Source organism: Salarias fasciatus, chromosome 13, assembly GCF_902148845.1.
Source record: "Salarias fasciatus chromosome 13, fSalaFa1.1, whole genome shotgun sequence".
NCBI classification, from domain to species: domain Eukaryota; kingdom Metazoa; phylum Chordata; class Actinopteri; order Blenniiformes; family Blenniidae; genus Salarias; species Salarias fasciatus.
Window position 1 is genome coordinate 107,832 of NC_043757.1, and position 15,825 is coordinate 123,656.

Below are 15,825 nucleotides of genomic sequence, written 5' to 3' on the forward strand. Positions count from 1 at the left end.
AATATTTACGTGAAGCAGTAAGAAGGTGGGAAAGCGGAGGACACGTCTCTGCTGGCGCTTCCTCCATAGGATGGCGGCAGGTCAGCTGGCACAGACACCAGGTGAGGAGGAGACTGTTTCAAAGTCTAAATCTAGCTTGTGGAGCTTTTCTCCAGACAATTTAATTCTGATGAGTGTTTGACGGTCATTTAGTAACACAGCAGGGGAGTTCTGGCAAACTACACAAAGCGGAACAACAACAAGAGTCAGACAACAGGGTGGGATGACTACGGGTGGGAGTAGGGGGGGTTAGGGAGGAGGGGGGCTTCCTGCTCTGCCCACCCTGAGCGTCCTGTGGGGGCTGGCTCCTGCCGGTCTTGGCTCCCTGGGGCCCGGGCCCCGTGGTTTCCGGGGGTCGAGGCTGGGGCTTTCCTCTGCACCCTTCTGGACCGGTGCATGGACGTTCGGGTTATAAGTATTAAGCTCATCTTGTTAAAGGTGCATTAAGGAGTTTTTCAGCTTTAAAAATGCTTATTTTCCACCATAAATATGTTACAAATATTCAATGATGTGTAGAATGTGCGCTGACACATTCATTGTAAGAACCTCTAACAGCGTTAAGTTGTCATTTGAAAGTCACAGTGCCGGTCCGGCTCCAGAATATTTTGGGAGAATTTGAGAGGATGTGATGTAATGCGCCTCCCGCTGGCCTGATTTCCTTAGATTTCGTTTTGTCCGCCATTACTGCGCCAGATGCTTAACGAGCAACAACTGAGCGGTATTGAGGATGGATCTTCCAGAAAGTAAGAAAAGACCGGCTTGTAGCGCTGCCACAGCTCCACACAGACCCAGCAGAGAAAAGAAACCTACTAAAAGAGCGAGGAAGGAGTTCCCCTCTTCCGTGCACATACATGGACGCAAGCCACAGGCACGGGTGTTTCACTAAGCTGCAGTTACACCCAAGGCCTGCAGGGGCCGCTGTTTCGCATAAAACGTGCAAACTCCTTAATGCACCTTTAACATGCTTTTTTGTATTTATTGTATTTATTTTAAGTACTGTTACCTAATATTGCTGAGCCTGACAGGGGGAGAGAAAGTGAAAGAAACAAGTGAACAGACAGGCCAACTGCAACAAAAGGGGGTGAAGAGAAGGAAGAGAGTGCAAGGATACGATGATCTTTTTTTTTCTTTTGTTTTTTACTCCAGACATTCGGTTACTGCATCTACATAAAGACATGACAGAGGGCATCTTACGGTCCTTTATTGGAGGATATAGCTGGCAGTAAACTGGGTTGTGGACATTGACTATCCAGGTAAGAAATTACACCAGAGCATCAGGAGAAGCCTACTATAGACCACCATTAGTCTAACCCTCCACAAGAAAACAAGGCAACCGAGTCCACAGGTAGAATGTGAAGAGTGATTAAAGATCAGCATGATCATGCAAATGTGATAGTGATAGTGACCATGACAGATCCAAGTCACAATTTAGCGCTGTTAGCGGTACTTTTAATGAATATGTCAGGGCTCATTGAAGCACCGGCTTCGGTCATTTTTTTTTTTTTCGACTCAGAAGATAATGCTGATAAAGTCCTTTTTTCTTTGTGGTGGCACTGTTTTGTGGGCTTTGAGTGGATGCAGGTCGTTTGAAGGCTGCTGAAGAATCCATTTGTATCCCTGCAGCAGGGTTTCCTGGATTCCTGCTGGAAAAAAGTTTGGATGGGGGGGAGTGTGTGTGTTTTTTTTGTTTTTTTGTTTTTTTTTTTTTGGGGGGGGGGCGCGTGTGGTTCTACGGGTAATGCTACTAATGAGCCGTCGGCTCGGAGGTGGGCGGGGGGTGCTAACGCAGCTAACGCAGCTAACGCAGCTAACGCAGCTGCCGGTGTTCGACCGTCAAAGAATTTTTTTTTCTCCTCTCCGTTTTCCGGAGTGTTTTAGTCCATGTCCACGGTGGCCATGTTCTTCCTGTTCTTCCTGTTCCTGAGCTGTCGGGAGCGCGCATACAGCATCAATTTAAGTCACATCCCCACGATTGCGCGGGAAATTCGGACCCCGAACTGCAACAAATTCTGTGGCACACAGCCCGTATAAGGCAACAGACTGATACGCGGATTGACGGTTTTTAATGCTTCACGGCCCGTTAGCACTGAATAAACTGGAAATGCATGTGTAGTTTTTCACAAATCTTGCCTTAAGTCCCTTTAACTTTAATGTCTATAACCTGAGTCAATAATACTTGAGAAATTTTTTTTGTTCAGAGATCAAAGCTTTTATCTCCTTTAAAAAATAAGGTACAAGGTAACGAACAACAATAAAGTACACTTTTGTAACACAAAAAACTAAACACACCAAATAGCTTTTTAGCACAGTTTTAATGGGAACCATGTCTTTAGCAAGGTAATAAGTAACGGCTTCAGTTACTTCTTTCTACGGGTGTCAACGTTTACAATTTTATCTACACGTGTAACCGGGACTTCTAACCGACGTGGAACCGATCACACGTGACGTCATAGATTTATCTTTTTCTACTGCAGTTGCGCTATATGACCACTAGAGGGCTCTGTCTCCATTGAAACGCACTACCTCAGAATCCCATTAAATCAAATCCACTAGTTTTCAGACAAAAGGGCCGTTTCAGCTGTTAACTTGATGGTATGTTCACTAAGTGTCTTTTCACATTTCTTTGATTTGTTGTATATAAAATCCCTCATGTTAGCTTGTGAACTGCTAGCAGTAGCAGAAGGTAGCTAGCAAGCTAATGCTAGCTAGCGTTAGCATCAGTGCCAGCTGCAGCGTGTCTCTCTCTCTCCAGCTTGTTGGGGTGTTTCCATGGCGGCTGGTCTCTCATAGAACCCGTACTGCTGTTATAAACCAGCTTTGCCTGACACAGCCTACACCAGGGGCCGGCAATTAGATTTGGCAGTGGGCCACTTTTTTTTTTGGGCACGTGAATCACGGGCTGCGCATCCATCCGCGGACCGGGGTGGGGTGGGGGGGCAGGAGCACAGCAGTAGAAGCCACAGCCGCTGTGCTCCCTTATATCCTTCTGCGGAGCTCTGCCATGCGCAGGTCTGTGTATCAAAACGTTATTTTAACAGATTGAAAAGAAAACACGTCTTTTAAAATGATTTATAGCCATTGGGATTCGCTTCACGTGCTGACACGCCGTCCCCTGGACCACTGGAAGGAGGATTTTGTCCACTTTCGTCAGTCTGGCTCTGTTTCCTCTTCACCTCCAGCAGTTGAGCTAAGCTAACTACGATGCTAACAGCTGGGATCCAGCCACTGGACGCACAGACACAGAAAAGATATTTATGAGCTTATCTCACTTTGTCAATGATAGGGATAGGGCGTGGGTCCAAAATCTCCAGAGTATTCCTTTAATGACTGGTTACAGAGAAGAAAAAATCTCTACGCTGGATTTCCGGCACCGTGCCGGAGGTCTTCAAGCCCTGCCAGATGGATGACCTGCTGACCTTTAAGGTTCATGTGGCCTCAATTTCTCCATCTTGTCATTATGCCCTCTACAACATCAGAAAGATCAGACCCTTCCTGACCCAACAGGCCCCACAACTTCTGGTTCAGGCTCTGGTGGTGTCACGCATTGACTACTGCAACTCTCTTCTGGCGGGTCTCCCTGCAGGTCCAGTCAAACCTCTACAGAGGATCCAGAAAGCAGCAGCAGGTCTGAGGTCTGGTCTTCAACCAGCCCAGCAGAGCTTATCAAATCAATTCAAATCAAATCAAATTTATTTACACCCTGTTACACACAATAAGTAGCCGCAGCGCTCCACGGTGAAATAACAACAAAATCATAACAATTAAAACAGACGTACAATTTTAAATTTTGTCCATGATCAATTAAAAGGAGCTCTGAAAATAAAAACCAGATCAAATACAGTTAAACAAAGAGCCACTGAGCTGCTGAGAGTCAGAATCCAGCCTGAACACATGAGTTTTCAGCCTGGATTTAAAAAGGCCCGGGTCAGGGGTCAGGGGTCAGTGACGGTTGGCATGTCGGGGGCGGGTCGTTCCAGAGTCTGAGTCCAGCAGCAGAAAACACCCGATCTCCCCGGTGTTTGTATCGGGCTCCAGGGACTTCCTGTAGAGCTGATCTGAGGACCTCAGAGCTCTGTCTGGAACCGCCAACGTTCAGAAGCTCTGTCAGGTCGGGGGAGCGAGGCCGTCAGCGCTCCAGAACAACAGCAAGAGCTTCAAGTCAACTGGAGGAGACGGAAGCCAGTGCAGTGACTGAGAGAACCGGGCGAACGAGAGGAGAACGGGTGACGAGAGAACCGGGGTGTGAACCGGGTTGACGAGTGCGGAAACCGGGTGATGAGCAGAGAACCGGGTTACGAGACGGGACGAGAACCGGGGGTGCGATGAGGAACCGGGGTGACGAGCGACCGGGGGCTGATGAGAGAACCGGGGGTGACGAGAGAACCGGGGTGACTGAGGAGAGACCGGGTGGACGACGAGACAACCGGGTGACGAGAGAACGGGAGACGAGAGACACCGGGGTAGGAGGAGACGTGGTGATGAGAGAACCGGGTGACGAGGAGAACCGGGGGGCGACGAGAGAAACCGGGGTGCGGACCGAGAACCGGGTGACGAGGAGGAACCGGGGTCGAGGAGAGAACGGGGCGACGAGAGAACCGGGGTGACGAGAGAACCGGGGCGACGAGAGAACCGGGGTGATGAGAGAACCGGGTGCGAGAGAGACCGGGGCGACGAGAGAACCGGGGTGACGAGAGAACCGGGGTGACGAGAGAACCGGGGCGACGAGAGAACTGGGTGATGAGAGAACCGGGTGACGAGAGAACCGGGGTGAGGAGAGAACCGGGGTGATGAGAGAACCGGGGTGATGAGAGAACCGGGGTGAGGAGAGAACTGGGTGATGAGAGAACCGGGTGACGAGAGAACCGGGGTGAGGAGAGAACCGGGTGACGAGAGAACTGGGTGATGAGAGAACCGGGTGACGAGAGAACCGGGGTGAGGAGAGAACCGGGGTGACGAGAGAACCGGGGCGACGAGAGAACCGGGGTGATGAGAGAACCGGGTGACGAGAGAACCGGGGTGATGAGAGAACCGGGGTGATGAGAGAACCGGGGTGATGAGAGAACCGGGGTGACGAGAGAACCGGGGCGACGAGAGAACCGGGGTGAGGAGAGAACCGGGTGACGAGAGAACCGGGGTGAGGACAGAACCGGGGCGACGAGAGAACCGGGGTGACGAGAGAACCGGGGCGACGAGAGAACCGGGGTGACGAGAGAACCGGGGTGAGGAGAGAACCGGGTGACGAGAGAACCGGGGTGAGGAGAGAACCGGGTGACGAGAGAACCGGGGTGAGGAGAGAGACCGGGGCGACGAGAGAACCGGGGTGACGAGAGAACCGGGGTGAGGAGAGAACCGGGGTGATGAGAGACCGGGGTGACGAGAGAACCGGGGTGATGAGAGAACCGGGTGACGAGAGAACCGGGGTGAGGAGAGAACCGGGGTGACGAGAGAACCGGGGTGATGAGAGAACCGGGTGACGAGAGAACCGGGTGACGAGAGAACCGGGGTGAGGAGAGAACCGGGTGACGAGAGAACCGGGGCGATGAGAGAACCGGGTGACGAGAGAACCGGGTGACGAGAGAACCGGGTGACGAGAGAACCGGGGCGACGAGAGAACCGGGGTGAGGAGAGAACCGGGGTGATGAGAGAACCGGGTGACGAGAGAACCGGGGCGACGAGAGAACCGGGGTGAGGAGAGAACCGGGTGACGAGAGAACCGGGGTGAGGAGAGAACCGGGGCGACGAGAGAACCGGGGTGACGAGAGAACCGGGGCGACGAGAGAACCGGGGTGATGAGAGAACCGGGTGACGAGAGAACCGGGGCGACGAGAGAACCGGGGTGACGAGAGAACCGGGGTGACGAGAGAACCGGGGCGACGAGAGAACTGGGTGATGAGAGAACCGGGCGACGAGAGAACCGGGGTGAGGAGAGAACTGGGTGATGAGAGAACCGGGTGACGAGAGAACCGGGGTGAGGAGAGAACCGGGGTGACGAGAGAACCGGGGCGACGAGAGAACTGGGTGATGAGAGAACCGGGTGACGAGAGAACCGGGGTGAGGAGAGAACCGGGGTGATGAGAGAACCGGGGTGATGAGAGAACCGGGGTGACGAGAGAACCGGGGCGACGAGAGAACCGGGGTGAGGAGAGAACCGGGTGACGAGAGAACCGGGGTGAGGACAGAACCGGGGCGACGAGAGAACCGGGGTGACGAGAGAACCGGGGCGACGAGAGAACCGGGGTGATGAGAGAACCGGGTGACGAGAGAACCGGGGCGACGAGAGAACCGGGGTGACGAGAGAACCGGGGTGACGAGAGAACCGGGGTGAGGAGAGAACCGGGTGACGAGAGAACCGGGGTGAGGAGAGAACCGGGTGACGAGAGAACCGGGGTGAGGAGAGAACCGGGGCGACGAGAGAACCGGGGTGACGAGAGAACCGGGGTGAGGAGAGAACCGGGTGATGAGAGAACCGGGGTGAGGAGAGAACCGGGCGATGTGCTGACGGCGAGGCGTGTCTGTTCAGAAAGCAGCTGCAGCGTTCTGCAGTTCTGCAGTTCTGCAGCAGCTGCAGGCGGCTCAGGCCAGACGGACGCTCTGATGGAAGCGTTGCAGTCGTCTGTTCTGGAGCTGATAGAAGCAGGATTGTCTTTTCCAGGTCAGAGCGGTTTAAAAATGGCTTCACCTTGGCCAGGAGGCGCAACTGATAAAAACTCGCTCGGACCACGCTGTCAGTCTGTTCGTCAAATCTAAAATCGCTGTCAGAAAGAACACCGAGATTTCTTACAGTGGGTTTAAAATGATCAGACATCACACCAAAGTCTCCAGGCAAGGAGTCACCAAGTAAGACGCAGTCTGTTTTTGCTTCATTAAGATGAAGGAAATTCTGACATAACCGCCGTCTAATGTCAGACATGCGGCCCATCACTGGTTTGACAGCATCACTCCTATGTGAGGACACAGGCAGATAAACTTGCAGGTCATCTGTGTAACAGTGAAATGATCATTTTTGATGCGCAATTATTGATCCCAAAGGCAACATGTAGACAGAAAACAAAATAGGACCCAAAATAGAGCCCTGAGGCACTCCACAGGTTGAAGGGGCAACAGAAGAGGACAAATTGCCGATCCTAACAGAGAAGCTTCTGTTTGATAAGTAGGATTTAAACCATTTTAACACAGTACCACGAATACCGACCATCTCAAGGCGTGACAAAGAATACTGTGATCAATACTGTCAAATGCTGCCGTTAAATCTAAGAGTACTACAGCAACAGGACATTTAGCGTCAACAGCGAGGCCGATATCATTGTGAACCTTCAACAGGGCAGACTCTGTGCTGTGTCTTGACCTAAAACCAGACTGAAATTTCTCAAGAATAGAGTTACGATCTAGAAACACATGGAGCTGTGTAAAAACAACTTTCTCAAGAACCTTTGAAATAAAAGACAGATTTGATGCTGGTCTAAAGTTAGATAAGATACTAGAATCAAGCTGAGGCTTTTTTAGCAGAGGTCTGACAACAGCATGCTTAAAAGCATCAGGGACACATCCAGAGTTGAGAGAAGTATTGATTAAGATCAGGAGGGAGGGCCCCGCAGTGTTAAAAACCTCCTTCAGCAGTTTGGTTAGGAAGATGTCCAAAGAGCAGCTGGTGGTCCTCATACCGTTTACAATGTCTGTGAGGGACGGAAGTGAGGCAGGTTTGAACTGATTGAACACTGCCGAGTACGAGCCCGTCAAATCGGACTGGTCTGGACAGTTACCGCTGCTGCACAGGGCTCTCACAGACTTCACTTTGCCCACGAAGAAAAGATTCAAAAGGATTCAAAGACCTTTATTGTCAGTGCATTTCTGCTAGGGCTGGACGATACAGCCAATCATTTTGTCACGATATAGGTCTTAATTTCGGTCGATACGATATAATTCCGATATCGATATAAATAATACAAAAGCCTCAGAAAAACTGTTAAGAATCATGCACATAATGTACCTGTAAAACTAGAAACTATTTATCCAGGAAGCTCCTCCAGTATAAAATTTTAGAAATAAATTTTTATAGTAAATAATAATAAATGAAAACTACAATATATTAAATGTTTACCTTTTATTTAAGAAATATAAAATCACTGTCAAATAAATGTAAGTTTCACCTTTTTCAATATAAATAGCTTTAACTTTACACTTAACTACAGTTATGTTATTGTTATAGAGTCAAACAAAGGTGCTTCAACCAGGAAGAAAAATAAAAGTGCTCAGAATTACTAAGGTTAAGTACAGATTACTTAAGGTTGTAGTGATTATGGTGACACTGCAATGAATCCCTGTTCTATGTTTTTTTTTTTTTTTTTTTTTTGTGGTATTTGTCTTCACTGTTGCGTCTTTTAAATTGTCGACGGTCCCTGAACCCCGCAGCACTATGGCTGCTCATCAAAATCAATATTGTTTCTGCTTCTTGATCGACACATACTTTTAATGAAAATGAGCTTGCAGCCTGTCGTCCAGCTCACAGCGGCGGGATGGAGGCTCCTTTGTATGTTACTGACATTTTGTTAAAGAGTTATTGAGACCGAAAGTCTGCATCTGTCAACATGCTGCTAACTTCACTGGACTGTTCAGTGAATGATATTCCTAATTCGTGGCCACGAATTACTATTTCATGCACACGATTTATTATTTAGTGGCAACAAATTAGCTTGTGGAAGCTTGTTCAGTGGCGTTTACATCACGAGTTCTCATTTTGCAGCTCAAACTCACGGCGGTGGAGCTAGCTTGTAGCCTGAGCTGAGGACGGCCCGCTGTGGCTGCAGAGCACTGATCACTCTCTTGCGGCGCTTTCTGTTCGGCTTGAATCAGTGGAGCTGTGAACAGCAGTTAGTGACTGTGAAACGCAGACTGTAATGCACTATATCAAAATTTTGTTTAAAACTCATACCACCGTTACTGAATAAAAATATACCGCGGTATATATTGATATCGAAATTCTGTCCAGCACTAATTTCTGCAATGAAACTTTGTTGGCACTCCAAAGAACAAAAACAACAAAACAAAACAAGCACTAAATATATATACAAATAAATAATATTTCAGTGTAAAAGCAAGAGTGCAATAAAGTGCAAAATCTACGCTAAAGTATGCAATAAAAGTCTGGATGTGAACGGCCATTGCACATCAAAGTGAACATTATTATCTGTCAGTTTGAGAGCAGAGGGGTGGGGGAAGAGGACATGTAATGGTGTGATGGAGGCAACAGCTCTGGGGAAAAAGCTGTTCCTCAGCCTGGTGGCCCACTCTGATGGCCTGAAACCTCCTCCCTGACAGTAGGGGGACAAACAGGGAGTGTCCCGGGTGACTGACGGCCACGGAGATGGACCGCGCTCTTCTCTGCACGCGCTTAGTGCACACAGAGTCCAGGTCCGGGAGCTCGGCTCCCACGATGCCCTGTGCCACCTTTACCACCCGGGACAGGTCTTGTCTCTCCTTTGCTGTGCAGGAACTGTACACACTGTGCAGCCCTGGCAGAGGAGGCTCTCGATGGCACCTCTGTAGAAGTTTCTGAGCAGCCGCGGGGCCAGACCCGAAGTGCAGAAAGTCCTCGCAGGTAGAAACAGTGGCGTCCATTAAAGATGATATATGAGGGCTCACCACAGAGCTGATGGTACTGAACAACACTGCAGGACAGTGAGCACTTGCAGAAATAATATTGGACAGGTATTGGGACTTTGCCTCTGTCACTGCCCTCTGGTACTGGGTGAGACTATCCCTCAGCATCTGTAGATTGTCCTTTTTCCATGGTCGTTCGGCCTGGCGGCAGCGCTGTCTCAGGGCCCGTGGAGAGTCATTCAACCAAGGTCAGCTCTTGGTCTGGAGGACCGACACTTGAAGGGAGCTATTAAATCCAGGATGCTGGTGCAAGTGGAGTAGAAAGAAGACAACAGGCTATCCGGATTAATATTATCAGAAACAGGAAGCTCCATGTCCATGAAAGCAGTCGCTAACTCCCCTGCCGTTGAAGAGGTGGGGCCAGGGGTGGGGCCGATGGGAAGAGGTGGGGCCAGGGGTGGAGGGGCGAGAACATCAAACATCAAAGATGACAATCGAATGATCGGAGATGGGCAGGTCTGATATTTCCACTATAGACACGGGCAAACCATAGGAAATTATCAAATCCAGTGTGTGCCCACCTTTATGTGTGGGCCCATTCACAGACTGAGTTGGATCAAAGATGATAGTAGGCTTTTGAAATCATCTACCTGCTGATTGGACGGGCAACAGACGAGTATGTTAAAATCTCCACAAATCAGGATGAGTTCATATTTGGGTGAAACTTCTGCTAAAAATTCTGAGAATTCCTGGATAAAAACCCTGTTGTATTTCGGAGGTCGATATAAATAACTGCACTTCAAATGAGGAATAATTATTTATTAATATATAATAATTATAACAATTATTTACATGCAAATGCTTGACCTTAGTAAAGCATTTGATACCATAGACCACAATTTGCTCTTGTCCAAATTGAACAGATACGGAATTAGGGGTGTGGCTCAGGATTGGATAAAAAACTATCTCACCATAGGGAGCAATATGTTCAATTCAATAATTTCGATTCTGGGAAAAAAAAATATAACTCATGGCATTCCACAGGGCTCCGTCCTGGGTCCCAAATTATTTAACATATATATAAATGATATAGGCTTAGCCCTTAAAAAAAAAGGGTAGTATTTTATTTGCAGACGACACCAGCATCTACAAGAGTCTTGAACAGCTTCTGGAAACTGTGAGCGAAGAACTTGAGACATTAAAAAAATGGTTCGACCATGACAAACTATCTATGAACTTAAAAAAAACTATATATATTATTTTTGGAAATAGGAAGATTGATATATGTACTAAATTGAAAATAAATCAAACAGAAATAGAGAGGGTAAGCAACACTAAGTTTTTGGGTGTAAATATTGATGAAAAGTTGAATTGGAAATTGCATGTAAACTATCTCAAAAGTAAAATAGCGAAAACCATCGGTATAATGTGTAAAATTAAACATTCTGTAAACAAAAAATCATTGCACTTACTGTACAATACCCTCATCCTACCATATTATCACTATTGTTAAGAAATATGTGGGAACACCTACAAGTCCACACTTCAACCAGTTTTCTATTATTATACTAACGCCCAAATAAACGCCAATTTGACCCCCTAAACATGCACGAAAACTCACCAAACTTGGCATGCACATCATGACTGGCGAAAAATTTTATAAAATCCAAAAACGCACACCATTGGCTCTCTAGCGCCACCTATATCCCAAAAAACGTCTAAAACAGTAGCTACGGACCACAGGAATGTCGTAGAGAGATCAAACCAACACTCACGTGTTCCTCTCATCAAGATCTACATTTCACGCACTGACACCCCTGACCTAAATCCAACAGGAAGTCCACAATTTCCCTTTCAAAGTAAAATTTTGCTCAAAATCACTCCTCACGAAAAAATTATCTCCTCCGAGACCGTTTGTCGTACAAACATAAGAATCACGCGACAGGATAGAGGAAAAATTTCTCTACAAAAGTTGTGAACAACTGTCAAAAGTCTAACGGTGTGGATTTTATTAGCATTCAAAGTTGGAAGTCTGAAATCCTGCCTTGCTCCTGCCCTCATCCGTTATAATGGGGAAAAACTGAAAAAAGTCGCCTTTTTTTATCACCTCGAACAAGTGGCGACTGTGGCTAAACTGTGACTCCTATCGACAAACCGAGCACACGTAAAACATCACCAGGTTCTCCCAAACAAGATGATGTAACATAAGTGTTCAAAATTTCATGATCTCTGTACGTTTTCACAGGTATGAAAAGGTGTGTGCTCAGGATTTTTTTTGCTCACAGTTATAATGGAGCCGGATAGGGAAAATTCTCATGCTTCTCACAAACTGAGGCCTCTACGGTCCAAACTAAAAGTGTGACTGCTCTGAAAGCCTCACCAACTGAAAGACAACTAATTTTCCTATCAAACGTGATATTTTTTGTTCAGTTTAGCCAAACAGGAAAGGAATTAGGAGCAGTTGTTTCCCATACAGAAACTTTAATTTTCTCCTCTCTCCACTCTAACGGACATGACCATATATGGGCATACAGTGCAGTTACACAGCTGACAGCAGCTGTCAATCAAACTCTGACACTCAGTGCCTTCATTCAGTGACTGTCAAAAGCAGATGGGAGAAGCTAACAGCTACATGTTAGTGGATGACAGATGCTAACAGCTACATGTTAGTGGATGGGAGATGCTAACAGCTACATGTTAGTGGATGACAGATGCTAACAGCTCTATGTTAGTGAATGGGACATGCTAACAACTCCATGTTAGTGGATGACAGATGCTAACAGCTCCATGTTAGTGGATGGGACATGCTAAGAACTCCATGTTAGTGGATGACAGATGCTAACAGCTCCATGTTAGTGGATGGGACATGCTAAGAACTCCATGTTAGTGGATGACAGATGCTAACAGCTACATGTTAGTGGACAGGACATGCTAACAACTCCATGTTAGTGAATAACAGATGCTAACAGCTACATGCTAGTGGATGGGAGATGCTAACAACTCCATGTTAGTGGGTGAGAGATGCTAACAGCTACATGTTAGTGGATGGGAAATGCTAATAACTCCACGTTAGTGGATGACAGATGCTAACAGCTCCATGTTAGTGGATGGGACATGCTAACAGCTACATTTTGGTGAATGGGAGATGCTAACAGCTACATGTTAGTGGATGGGAGATGCTAACAGCTACATGTAAGTGGATGGGAGATGCTAACAGCTATATTTTGGTGGATGGAAGATGCTAACAGCTACATGTTAGTGGGTGGGAGATGCTAACAGCTACATGTTAGTGGATGGGAGATGCTAACAACTACATGTTAGTGGATGACAGATGCCAACAGGTACATGTTAGTGGATGGAAGATGCTCACAACCCGCATGTTAGTAGGCGGACGTCTCAGTCATGGGCCGGCGGGGAGGCTCGGTCCAGACCAATGCCGCTTGCGGCTTTAAATCTCTTTACTTTTGCTTCTGTCAATAATGGCATTTTTGCCATTACCAATTTTGGCTAGTTTACTACATTATTGGTTAATTAATAACATACAGTTATATATAATATTGTTATTTTTATTACTGCATTTATTAACATACTCATATCAATATATACAACACTTAGATATTGTAGTCATTGTTGGTCATCACTATATCATTCTATATCTGCAAATCTCGAAAAAAAAAAAATCAACAGTCAGGAGGAATGGTGCTGAATGTAAACTTTAAGTAAGACACAATATAATCACCAGTGTAGGGCAGGCAAGGGGGGCTATATTGCTTGAAGACCACCATCTTCTTGTGGTACACTCCCAAATCTTGTCTTTTTAATGCACAGTACAGGACACTCAGACAGGGATGGTCCTGCTGCCCGGGGACTGACCTCCTCAGGCAACCGGTCCACAAACACCTGGTCTTTTTAATGCACCTCACACTAACAAAACAGAAAATCAATTTAAAAACACCAGCACCATTCAGCATGACTGCTGATACACTTCATAATATTTTTGATGTAATGATTGTAGTGATGATGACAATGGTGACGATAATGAAAACTAGAAAAAATTTGCATTTCCTGCAGAAAATGCAAGTGTGAATGCTGAGCTGAAAATGTTAGACTGCAATGCAGAAGAAGTTCAAGAAGTAAGGTTTAAAAAAGGAGAAAAAGTTATGAAAATAATTTCAAAAAATTTAAACTTGAAAAAGTTTGAAAACGTTGAAAGAAGTTGAAAAAACGTGATAAAGGGTTGAAAAAGCTGAAAAAACTTGAAAAGGCTTAAAAGGTTCGAAAAAGTTGAAAACAGATGAAAAAAAACTTGAAAAAGGTTGAAAGAGTTGAAAAAAGCGGAAAAAGTTGACAAAGGCTGAAAAAGTTTGAAAAAGTTGTAAACAGCTGAATAAACTTGAAAAAGTTGAAAAAAAGTTTAAAAAAAACTTGAAAAAGTTGAAAAAAGTTGAAACAACTTGAAAAAGGTTGAAAAAGTTTAGAAATTCGAAAAAGTTGAAAAAAGTTGAAACAACTTGAAAAAGCTGGAAAAAGCTGGAAAAAAATTAAAAAGGTTGAAAAAGTTTAGAAAGTTCGAAAAAGTTGAAACAACTTGAAAAAGGTTGAAAAAGCTGAAAAAAACTTGAAAAGGTTAAAAAAGTTTAAAAAGTTCAAAAAAGTTTTAAAAAGTTGAAAAAGCTTGACAAAGGTTGAAAAAGTTTGAAAAAGTTGAAAAAAACTTGAAAAAGGTTGAAAAAGCTGAAAAAAGTTGAAAAAGTTTGAAAAAGTTAAAACTTGAAAAAGTTGAAAACTGCTGAAAAAAGTTGAAAAAAGTTATAGAAAGCTGAAAAATTTTCAAAAAGGTTAAAAGTTGACAAAGCAGAACAGAGCAGTAAAGAGCAGTGGAGTCAGTGTCAGAGTAACAGAGGATCAACAGAGCTCCAGTCTTAATGGAAAAGTCCAGACTAATCAAGCAGCAGCAGCACAACAGGTGTGTCTGTTGCTATGGAGACCAGCTGCACAGCAGCCATGACAGTGAATCAGCACTTTTTAATGCAGTGCGCATGGTTGAAGAAATGTGTCTCGAGATCCCAGAGATGAAATTGAAAAAGATTTTCACACAGTCAGATTCAGAAGTCTTTCATGAATTTTATGGTGCAGAAATCATGTCTGTAGGATCATCCATTCAGCCACACCGAGGGTGCGAACATGAGTGAACGTTTGGATTTTAGCGAGAAAATCTTAACCTGACAGTCCAGATGGACAGTTTCATGTCCGCCACGGAAATATTTCACAAGTCCATCTGGGTAGCCGCTCTTCCGATTTGATTTCAGAGGCGGGACCTTCAAAACAATCAGTAGCTGGCGATTGGACGACCGTTCGAACCAAGAAGAAGACGATTGGACGACCGTTCTGATTGACACGCGACACACTCACCACGGACCAATCCACATCAAGCCACGGTGTGATGTAGCTTATGTGCTGCTGAGAAGCAGTAGACATCGTTTCCTGACAAAAAGGCTTGAAGTGATGTTCTGTGCTCCTCTTTCAAAGAAGAAACTGAGTCGCTTTCTTATAAAACTGCAGATATTGCCGTGTCCACAGAGATCGCTCCGCATGCCGCCATTGTTTTCCAACTTTTTCCAGCTTCCCGCTGTCGTCACGTCTTTCGTCACGTCCGCTCCTCCCGCAGCTCCCGCCTCTTTCCCCTGATTGGGCCGGTGACATTTTATCAGAGTGAAACCATTGGTCTGTGGAGCGCTGCAAGATGGATCTGCAGGATTTAGGAGCTGAATCAGGCCCGTCTGCTGTGCAAGGTTAAGAAACTCTCTCTCCAAAATGCACTGGAGCGGATCGGAGAAAATTCTGCACTCTCCTCAAACAAATGCACCTGGAGAGAGAACCGTCTGACACGGAGACAAAGTGACTCAATTGTATGGGTCACAAGAAAAATGCCTACGTTTTGAGGGCTTATTGTGCAGATTGAGCCAGAAATGTGGCCGTACGGACAAGAATACAATTTTTTTTTGGTTTAAAACGAGAGCTTCCCACACTCTAAATTCCTTTCTCCCACTCTGGCCTCTCCAATACACACCCATTATAAACTCCAAAAACGGCTGAAATTCTCTCTGTACTTGAAGGCTCACAGTTTAAATTTGGGAAAAGATCTTGAAATGATATTACAAACCTGAATATAGGACAGAAATGCCTACG

General features: G+C 46.0%; 1 protein-coding gene across 1 annotated transcript in view; it reads right to left on the reverse strand.

Annotated features, from left to right (window-relative positions):
- The window catches only part of pdxkb (pyridoxal (pyridoxine, vitamin B6) kinase b), an 81,963-nt gene that overhangs the window by 44,766 nt on the left and 21,372 nt on the right, over positions 1-15,825 (reverse strand). The gene's annotated exons all lie outside the window — the stretch shown is intronic.